This window comes from Antechinus flavipes, chromosome 4 (genome assembly GCF_016432865.1).
Source record: "Antechinus flavipes isolate AdamAnt ecotype Samford, QLD, Australia chromosome 4, AdamAnt_v2, whole genome shotgun sequence".
In the NCBI taxonomy this organism is placed as follows: Eukaryota; Metazoa; Chordata; class Mammalia; order Dasyuromorphia; family Dasyuridae; genus Antechinus; species Antechinus flavipes.
In genome coordinates this window covers 214,867,545-214,878,826 of record NC_067401.1, presented here as the reverse complement: position 1 = coordinate 214,878,826, position 11,282 = coordinate 214,867,545, and the positions used below count along the sequence as shown (strand labels likewise).

At 32.0% G+C, this 11,282-nt stretch overlaps 1 long non-coding RNA gene across 1 annotated transcript; it reads left to right on the top strand.

Annotated features, from left to right (window-relative positions):
- Positions 1-986: 986 nt before the first annotated feature.
- Positions 987-7,016, top strand: LOC127561842 (uncharacterized). Its single transcript, XR_007953549.1, has 2 exons — positions 987-1,170; positions 6,741-7,016. It is a non-coding gene; the product is annotated as an uncharacterized LOC127561842 (long non-coding RNA).
- Positions 7,017-11,282: the final 4,266 nt, after the last annotated feature.

Here is an 11,282-nt window from a genome sequence, read left to right as displayed (position 1 = left end):
GTAGATGAGTTGGCATCCAAGATGCCATGAGCAAATTATTGCCTCCATATGAATTAATCAGTTCATTGTAGAAGAATGAATATGTGATATTTGAAAGGAAGGGTAGATTCTGTTCCTTGCATCATAAAATTATAGATGTAAAACTGAAAGGGAAAAGTAAGATTATTCAAATTCTCTCATTTAGCTCATGAAGAAGATGAAGCCTAAAGAGGAACCTTATTTTTGGGTTATAATATCATCATATGTGGTACTTGAACCCCTGTTTTCTAAGTCAAAATTCAGTACTTTTCTACCAAACATATTTCAATGAAATGGGGGGGGGAATTACATTATTTTCTATTTATTTTCACCGTAAGAATATAAATAAAATAATCTTATTTTCCTCTTCAAATTTACTTATATTCTCCATTAAAAATAAAGGATGCGAAAGAAAAATTATAATTTACTATTCTATTTAATCGTTGATTTAAAGGACTCATTTATTTGCATCATTTGTTCTTCTTCTTTTATAAGATTTAGGATGATTTGGAGCAAAGAGATCTACTCTTCTTATTTGTTCCTGCTTCAGAGTCCCTCAGTTCAAGAGGGCCCATTGAACCCAAGGGCCCAATGAACACAACATATTGCAAATTCATATTCTTTATTCAATTTGAAAAATGGATTGTATTTGTAGGTCAATAGAGATTACTGAATGTTATAAGTAGATCCAGTGATGATTAGAACAAAGGTAGTCAAAGTAGCTATTTGATCTCTTATCAAGTCAGAAAGCATTTCACAAGCCTACTAGTTACCTGAGCCCTCTACATGTAGGTCTGATTATTCACCGGTTTGATGGAGATAGGCATTAGCTGTAATTCTCCAAAAAGGCATGTGCCTATGATTATTCATAGGTTGGCAAAGACTCAAAGCTCTGTCCAAAAGATCAATTGATTGTCAAAGGATAAGAATGTGAAATGTGGATCCTTCTGTTTAGTGGGGCATGGATAGGTGCTTGACTATCAGGCCAAGATCATTTCTCTGCCCCTTGTTATTATAAATATGAGAACTCTTTGTTTGCCTTACATGAAGCAATATCATCTCCACTATCTCATCTTTCAACAGTATCATCAGCCATGAAGAGGTTTAATTATATCTTTACTCTTCTTTTTTTTCTGGCCCTCCCTCTACCAGGTAAAAATAGATTTTTTTCTGGATTGTTTGCTATAGAAAACATAGGAAAGGTTGCATCTGAAAAATGAAACAGATGCATAAAGAGCCAGAAGGAATTTGAATTTTGGTCCAGAAACTTTCATTATTAAAATTTGTGACCTTGGGGTTACTTGTTTAGTGTCATTGTTTCTTAGCTCCCACATCTGTAAAATAATGATAATGAAATATAACTTATCTACTTAATAGAGTTATTAGAAGTATCAAATGAGGTGATGTGAATAAGAATTTTAAAAGTAATGTTATAAAATATTAAGGCATAATAATTATTACTAATATGACTATTACTCTGAAGACATGTAATCTTATGGGGAAGAGGAAAATAATTCTAAAGAATTTGATTTATTTATTAAATATTGGGATGTTCTATCATTTTATTATAAGTGTTAATCATATCTATAATATGCAAGCTCAGATATAGGATTGTTGGCATTTTCTATCTTGCCTTCTAGTCTTTGCATCTGCTGATTGGGAGACTCAAAATGATGACTCTCCAAAATGAGCCCTATCTGTTAGCCAGACCAGTAACTCTCAGGTTCCAACTTTAGAATTCTGTGTTAACTCTTTCTACCTTAACAGATGACAGTTAACCAATTGATTCAAGATACTCTCTTCTAGGCACAAAAGAGATTTGACACACTTACCCTGGCATGTAAAATAAGATTTCGCTCAGCTCTATGTCTATGTTCCTATGATTCACTGGAAGCCTTTAAAAGTGGTTAACAATTTCAGAGCTCTAACACAATAGACAAGTAGTGTTTTTAGTCACCCATTGTCCTTTAGAAAATACCAAATTGTCTAAATGAACTATAATTAGGCACAAGAGGTGAAGTGATAGACACAAATGGCTCTCAAAATGAACATGTAAATTGAAGCAAAATTCAATATCCATCCAGGTCCATTCCTAACATACATCATAGTTAATTTGGAATAATAAGAAATTATAAAAAAATATTTTGAGGCTTTCTTGATTTCTTGTTAGTGCATTTGAAACTTGAGCACCTTAGCATTTTTTATTTCATATGCAGGACCCACAAAGGCCATCAGTTATATCTGGAGATAGAAGATTGAAGGAAGTCTATGTGTCTAGTTAAAAAAGGTATATTGTAGAGTGTGTAGGACAGAAGGATAAAAATTAATCTATATAATATAAATGAATTTTCTTATACACTTTTGTATTGAGATATCTAATTTAAAATCATGGCTCATGAATAAAATATATTTAAGCTGTTATCATGTTATATGCATTGAAATTATTTAAATATCACACCAGTCTATAATGATAATATTCTTAATTCAATGAAGAAGAGAACAAGAATAATCAGCTTGTTCAGCCTCTCATAAGACTGCAGTGACTGTCAGTGTGGGCTTTTACTCTATTTCCTTCTATCTTTTGAATGGCTCTAGATATTGATTATTTTGGAAGTGATATCAGAAAATTGGGGGATGTGTTTATATTCCTCTGGCTGACTTTCTGTTGGTGTGCAGTTAGGTCATCTGCAGATTTCAAGACTAAAAAGCATAACAAAGAATCCAAATGATGATGGCATTAAAGTCTAGAGATACTGAGTGAGAACCTATTATCTGCTGCACCACAACAGCTTAATCCTCCATCACATGAAAAGATTATTCATAAGTGGGCATCATATATGACCCATTTCATCATTGTGTTCCCATGAGGAATTCTGTACATATGGTAAGACCAATAATAATCAATGGATCTACTTATCTGGGGAATAAATAGGAGTACCAAATCAGGGAACAGTGTGACTTATCATTGTTCACAAGCTTCCCTATGAAGAGGTCTAAGTTTAGTTATTTTTTAAATCACTTTTATTGGAAATATCTAAATAGGATAGCCTAGGAGAAATGCTACTGGTCTGTGATAATCCTAATGAAGTAGGTTGCTCTCTATTTAAAATGATGCCATATAATTAGAGCCAGTTTGATTATTAGAAGCTCCTGGTTCTCCAATGCACAACTATCCCCTTGGACTCATGGCCTGTAATAATAGACCCAAAATATCTGAAGCAGCATTTTAGGATTGTGCTAGGGTCACTCCCAAATGCAAAACAATATGTTTTAATGATAAAGTGGCATGATAAACCAAAAGAAGGGGAGGAGGTAGCTACAAATATCCTTCTTAGGACAAAGAAGGTCTGATGAAAAAATTTTCTTTGCCCTGCCAGCTAAATCTGGGAGGTTGCTAAGAGACAACAGGTAATGAGTTTGAATATTTGTGTAAATTCCAATTTAGTTCAACACATACATAATTTTGTAGATATACATACATAGGTATATGCATGTGTACAATATTTAATATATTACTGCATTAGGCACTGCATTATACATAGCAAATAACTTATACATTTATCTCTTTCAGTGAGTTTATATTCTATTAAGATGAGGAGATATATAGATGGGGGCAAAAAAGATTATATGTGTAGAGGGAATATAAGAACAATTGAACGATCAGGAAAGGTTTCCTGAGGAGGTGATCACTGAGTTGATTCTAGTAAATTAAAGACACTAAGAATGAAATGAAGACATGTAGAATAGTTTATGCAAAAGAAAAGAGGTAAAGGTTAAAAAGCCAAGTTTAGGAAGCCACAAGTAGCCTATCTTATCTAGAATAAAGACTAAATGAAGAGGAATGATTTGAAATAAATCTGTATTTATGATGAATAAATATTGAAATGATGAATGATGCTGAAAGGATTTCTGATATGTATTAATAATGAATAGTATATATTTTATCCTGGAGACAATAGGCGATGAATGAAAATATTTGAACAGAGAAGTGACATTGTCAGACCAATGATTTAGAAATTAATTTCTGTAGCACTGCAAGACTTCCAAAGGGTTAGGATAACATTATTATTTTTTTAAATTACGGGACATGCCTTTCTGGCATCATCCCTGTCCACTGATTACTTCTTCATGAAATTGAAAAACTTGAGATCACTAATTTTTCTCTGCCACAATTGCTAGAGAGCTCAACTTGGAGTTCAGAAGGTCCGAATTGAAATATTCTCCAAAGTAGTTAATAGCTATGTGACCCTTAGCTTACTCTCTTAGCTGTTCTGAGTCTCAATTTCTTCTTTTATGAAAAGGGATAAAACTTCAAGTGGCTGTTTTAAGGATCAAAAGAAACAATTTGAAGCTATTTGCAAAGCTCAAAATACTACATAAATATTAGCTGTCATTATTTTTATTGCCTCCACTACCACCATCACCATCATTATCATTATTTCATTGACATTTTCATCTCTTTTCAGAATATAGTCGAACATTTTTAGCTCATGTAATAGCCAATAACATAATGATGAATAAACCATAAAGAAGGTGATAGTTATCCATTTGGCTCTAATTTCATTGATTCAGAAACTAACAGTTTAGTCACTGTTAATACTTCTGTGCACCCAAAAATCATTGTTCCTTTGTTCTACCTTTCTAAACCCAATCAAACAAATTAGGTCTAATAACATTCTTTGGGATTAATATTTAGCTCTATGACAAATGATATCTTCTTATAACATAAAAAATCTCAGGTCAATGGATCCTTCAATTTCAAAATTGTATATGTTATTTATATTTTATATTTCATAGGAGACCAGATTCTCACAACTTAAAAGGTGGTACAACCAGAAAAATACAATAAGCTTTCAGCAGCACTTATCTCTACTAGTATAGAAATACCTTGGTGATTGTTGTGTATCAGTTCAGAAGAGGGCACCATCTAAGGCACCATCTAATTTCTGCTCCTTTATCAAGGGTGGTCTAGTTCAAAGCTTCTCAGGCAGAGTATTGCACACATAATGTTGACCCAATGTGACTTAGATTTTTTAATATACCATCTCTATGTTTTTAGGCACAGATTGGGTTAAAGTGACATATGTGGTAAGAGATTATAATCTATGGTGTATAACAATAACTGTCAAGATTTTCAAAGACGGACTAAAAAGAATGGAATGCTGACAGCAGCCTAAACTGAATGTTTATATAAAAATGATAACAATAATGATATTTAGCATTTTGTAACACTCTAAATTTGGCAAAGAACATTGTGTATTACTATTTTATTTGATTTTCACAACATCCCTGTGAGGTAGGTGTTATTATTATCCACATTTTATAAATGAGGAAACTAAGGCTGAGAGAATTGAGTGGCTTATCACAGGTCAAAGCTGGTGAGTGCCCAAGATAGGATTTGAATTTCTCCAAGTTTAGTGAGCAAGGTGAGAGAATGGAGCAGCTCTGGAAATTTGCTCTGTGGAAGTTGGGCTTAAGATAATAGATCATCTCTTTAATTAATGAAAATTTGTTAGTTATGTGACAGGAATAAAAGAGAAGCAAGAGGTGGAGCTTAAAGGTTAAAATAAAATAGAGGGTACTGAATGAAAAAGATGAGAGCAAAAGGAAAAAGCAATGACTAAGAAGTCAAAGAGAGACACATTAAATTGAAATAGGATACCTGTGCTTAGGAGCAATTATACCTTGTGTTTAGTTCTATAACGGAGATGAACTGTTTATTGAAGTTTCTGATTTGATTCTATATGAGGTGATATTAGTGAGGAATCCAAATTGCATGGAGGTTATGGACTAGTCAAGGGAAGGGCAGCAACTGTGATGATAATAAATGTCTTATTCTAAAAACAGGATTAAATCTGGCCAAGCCAACTTGCATGAGGATATTTTGTTCTCTTATGAAATTTATCTGAAAGGTGATAAGAGGCTATGGAAGCAGCAGAAGTCACAATGCACATAAGTTTGCTGCAAAGGGGTAAATTTCTGTGCTTAGAAACTCAAACAGAACAGCATAACTCTGAGTGACAAATCCCTCTGGCTCTGCTTCATAAACTTAGAGTGAAAGATAAGGTTTATGCCTCTTACCTGAAATGTTACCTAGGCTTGAAATCAGGTTCCAAACATTTAGAGTCTGGAAACAAAAGGAAGGGTAGGGTTACCACACAGACTGGGTATAGTGACACAATGATAAAATGAGTCACAGTAGAACAAACATGGCTTAAAATACTGCCTATGACACTACCTATGAAATTTCATTGTATTTGTTTGTGTGTGAAAAATTCATGGAGAATGGTGATTATTCATTCTGATGAGTTTGGGAATCAAGTTCCTGATGATTGATTGAAAAGAGTTTCTTAGGCTAGCAAAGATCTGTTATTTACTTTCATATAGGCTAATAACAATAACACTGACTTGCATAGAATTATTTCTTTACATAAGCTAGAATCAAAAAAAGAAATAGAAGACATACTTCCATGTTACAATCTAATCATACTAGGGCTTACCTGTAAATCACGTTGTAGTGGATGTGAAACAGACTAATCTCTATAAAATTCATATTTACATTGCTCATTATAATAATGGATCATATTTTGTATGCAAGTGTGCATTCTATGTGAAGCATATGTTTTATAATACATAGCATTTACTGCTTATTTCAGCCATGATAAGTGAACTAGATAGAAGAGATGTAGTTAGTAATCTCAATTGCTTTTTCTTCCCTAAAGCTAGATTTGGCTTGGATGATGGTGTTATGGAGGCCTCCACCTGCTGGAAGATTTTGGGCCATTGCAGAATAATTTGTTACCTAAATGAAATGCAAATTGGCTCATGTCCTGCTCCTAAAAACATGTGCTGTATATATCAACCAGTAATGAGAGATGATTGAAAGAAAAAATCCTCTTGATAAAAAATAAGCATGATCACTGGCCCCAGGAGAAAAGAAACATGTTGGAACCCTCACAAGTAGGATCTCAGTAATAAAGATGAAAAAATTAACTAAATTGCCCTCTGTCTGTGTATCTGTTTGTCACTTATGTATAATATATGAATATGTTTTTCACAACCTTACTATATTTATTGACTCATATCAGGAAAAGTGTGCCAAAAGAAAGGAGTCAGATTTACTCCAATTTGCATACCTTTTTTCTTTTTAGATTTGGATCTGTTGTCAGGTTTAGGCTATAAATTTATGCTTGTTTGTTTTTTTCCATCCTTCATGTTTATGACTTATCTCAATAAATCCCAGCAAAGGGTTAGTGTAGTACACTTTATGCTATTTATGATAATAACCTCTGGAAATTATGGGATGTGGTAATTGTTATATACCTAGCTAAAAGCTATTCCTTCTTCTAAATGGTCTCAAAACACTTTAAATCAGATCCTTTGATATCAATCTATTGGTAAGCTACTTTTTATTGATAGAAATCATCGCAATTCTCTCAGCCTCCATGTTGCCCTTTCAGGTTTCAAGAAGGGGATGAATGTCTCTTTTCATGATTATACTTAATATATATTCCTTACTTTGGTATATCCTTTATTCCTAATTCATCCTCAAAACTATCAGAATAATATTGTTCTCCTTTTCAACAACATCCAGTTGTTCCCAAATATTTACTGATCAAAATAAAAGCTCTTGATTCTATTATTCAAGGCTCCACAAAATCTCACAGTATTTTAAATATATTCTCCATTTCCATTCTGCCCTCCTCTATCAAATCCAATAGAGAATCACAGAACCTGAGAGCAATAGGGAACTTTAGAGATCGTCTAGCTAACAGAAAATTCCTTCTCTTACATAATTAATAAATTGATATCTTCAACTTCTGGATGAAGACCTCTAATGAGATAAAATTCTCTGTCTTACAGGGTAGCTCATTACATTTTGGAATACCTCCTATTCTAAGAATTTTCCCCTGCCTTTACATTATTCTAATACTGTCTTGTGAAGCTCAATAAGCAAAATCTTTTTCTCCCAGAAGATAACTTTTCATATCAAAAAATTATATTCCTTCTCCTCCCCCCAAAAAATTCTCATCTGCAAGCTAGACATCAAGACTTTGTCATATTTATGTTGTCACTGTTCTTAATTTTTTTACCTCTTGACAATTTACTCTTAAAATTAATCTTGGAAATTTAATGTTTTATTGACAATACTTTTTTTATAGGATTCTGTTCAGTTATTTCAGTCATGTCTGATATTTCTTGACTGCACTTGGAGTTTTCTTGGCAAAGACACTGCAGTGGTTAGCTATTTCCTTCTCCACTTCATTTTGTAGATGAGGGAAAGGAGGAAATGGAAGCAAATAGGACTGAGTGACTTGCCTAGAGCTAGTAAATGTCTGAGGTCAGGTTTGAACTCAGGAAGATAAATCTTGCTGACTTAAGGAACATCACTCTATCCACTACCCCACCAGAAATTTCATAAGACATTAGGCAAATGTTTTAGCCATTTTGTCATATGTACTACATCTATCAGTAAGAGCACATCATTCATATTTCAATTTCTGGTAGAAGCATTAAAACAATTTCAATATCATCTTCTTAGATAGTGTTTATTTCCTAAATTTATGTTATGAATCCTCTAATGCTAATCAACAGTAAGGCTGAAAAGGCATTTGTAATACACCAAGATTTTAATTCTTGCTATTATTGTTCTCCAGGAACCCATACCTCATTAGTTTTAGGTTTTTCAGGTGATATCAGTCTTTCTCACAAGAATCAACTGAAATATATATCAGTCATCATATCTGATAATTTTCAAGTAAGATAGCAGAAAGAAAATTCCTAGAATTCTTATGATGTCTTATCCATAAATCTTTATCCTCCATCACATACAAAAATGATATCTTTCTTCTCAAGTTTTGCATATTTTCTTTTCCATATCTGTTTCACATGTATCTTATTCTCCTTTACATTATAATTCTTTAGGTATTATTTTCTGTCCTCCCACTTTTTCTTTATTAGATTATGAACTGCTTAAGAACAATGTCTGTTTTGGATATACATATATAATACAAAATATTGATGCAGTGGATTCCAATACACACATAGATAGATAAATACTTACCCCATTTTCCCATGGCATATAGATAACAGTATTTTTCCTGAACCATTACTAACTATACATTAAACAAATGCAAGAAACACATCAAATTCAAACAAATGTAATAAATTATATTACCTAATGGTGATTTTATTATAAATTATATTACCTATCTAGAATGGCCATTTTAGACAATCTAGGTCTTGTAAAGAGATATTTAAAATTAACATATCCAAAAATAAATATTTGGAAGAAGTCTTATGTAGAGACGAGTGCAAATGATATCATTATTGAGGCATTAAGTAGTAAAACTTGAGAAGTTGAAGCTGACATCTCAAGTAGCAAGGTAAGTGCCTGAGAAGAGTTGGTCTTAGTTCCAGAGTTGGCAGCTAGTTATGAGTCAAAGCTTTCCATTACTCCTGAAACATAGCCAGAAGCTAATCACTTTTTGTATTATTCTCTCTATAATGAAACTTTCTCCATTACAAACCTGCAAAACACAAAACAAAACATAAAGTTATCATTCATGTGACTCTTGAAAAAATTCAATGTTGATCATAATATTATTGTATTTTACCTTCTCTCACACCAAGTCCTCTGACCAATAATCTTTTGAATTGAAAGATAAAACAATCAACATGTTCTTTTGCACATTAGTGGTTTCTTTTTTTTTGGGGGGGGGAGGAGATGAAGTATGCTACCTCTCTACAAATATTAAAAATTAGACACTGCATTGTTGACTAGTGATTGTTCATGGTATACAACTATAAATACAAATTATGAAAAATTGAGTGAATTTTCCAGATTATAACAATTGAAGAGTACAATTTACAGTGGAAAGGTACTCATGGATTACAATCAGTTCTCATGAATTTTCATCTGAGGCTCAAAAAGATGACTATGTTTGCAAGTATAAGTGGAAAATCTAAGCCAAAGCTATTGTCCTCTCCATTATAATTTTCTAAGTCTTTATGTACTTCCCTTTGTTAAAAAAAAAAAAAAAGAATGCTAAACACTTTCTCCACATGAACAATAAAATACTACTTAGACCAAAAAAAGAAAGAAAGAAAGAAAACAGACAAAATAAAACAATAAAAGAAAATATGTATAAATCTGCTTTTAGAAGAAAGGAAATTATGGTTCAAGTGTCACACAATGAGAATCAACTTTAAAAATTAGTCAAAACAATAAGTAACTTTGCCAAAGTTGCAGGATTAAAAAATAAACTTACACAAGTTATCAGCATTTCTATATACTACCAATAAAATTCATCAAAAAGAAAAATTCCATCTAAAATATTTGAAGACAATATAAAGCATGTTAAGTCTGCCTCCAAAGACAAATTCAGGTATTATATGAAAACTATTACAAAACACATTTTCACAGAAATAAAGATACATCTTAACAATTGGAGGAATATTATTTGCTCATGAATAGAAGAGATAATATAATAAACATAGCAATTCTTCCAAATTAATTTAGCAATTCAGTTCATGCAAAATAAACTACAAAAATTTATTTTAAAGAGTAAGAACAAACAATAACAATTCATCTAGAAGAAAAAAAATCTGAAATTACATGAAATTAAAATACATGAAAATGCATGTAATTAAAAAAGCTTTTGCACAGACAAAACTAATGTAGTCAAAATTAGAAAAATGTAAACGATTAAAAAATATAGAAAATTGATTTGCTATCTTAATTTCCTACCATTTCTCAAATATGTAGGAAATTGAGATAGTGAATGAATGGTCAAAGGATATAAACAAGCAGTTTCCAGAAAAAGAAGTAAAATTTATTAATGTTTACATGAAAAAAAAATTAAATCCCTAATGATTACAATAATAAAAATTTAAATAAATCTAAAATTCCAACTCAAATCTATCAGATTACCTAACATGACTGAAAATGAAAATTAGAAATTCTGGAAGGAATGGGGAAATAGGCATATTAAGGCACCACTGGTAGAATAATGAACCAGTTCTATAACTATGGAAAAAATTTAGGAATTGTATCAAAAGTACAAAAACCATACATACTCTTTGAATCAGCAATACCATCACTAGATCTATATACCAAAAGAGATCGAAGAAAAGGAAAAGGTGTTGATAGACATATTTATACTAGCTCTTTTGTGGCAGCAAAAATTAGAAATTAAATAGGCCCTTCATTTGAGGAAAGGCTGAACAAGTTATATAAATCATTGGGATGGAAAATTATTGTA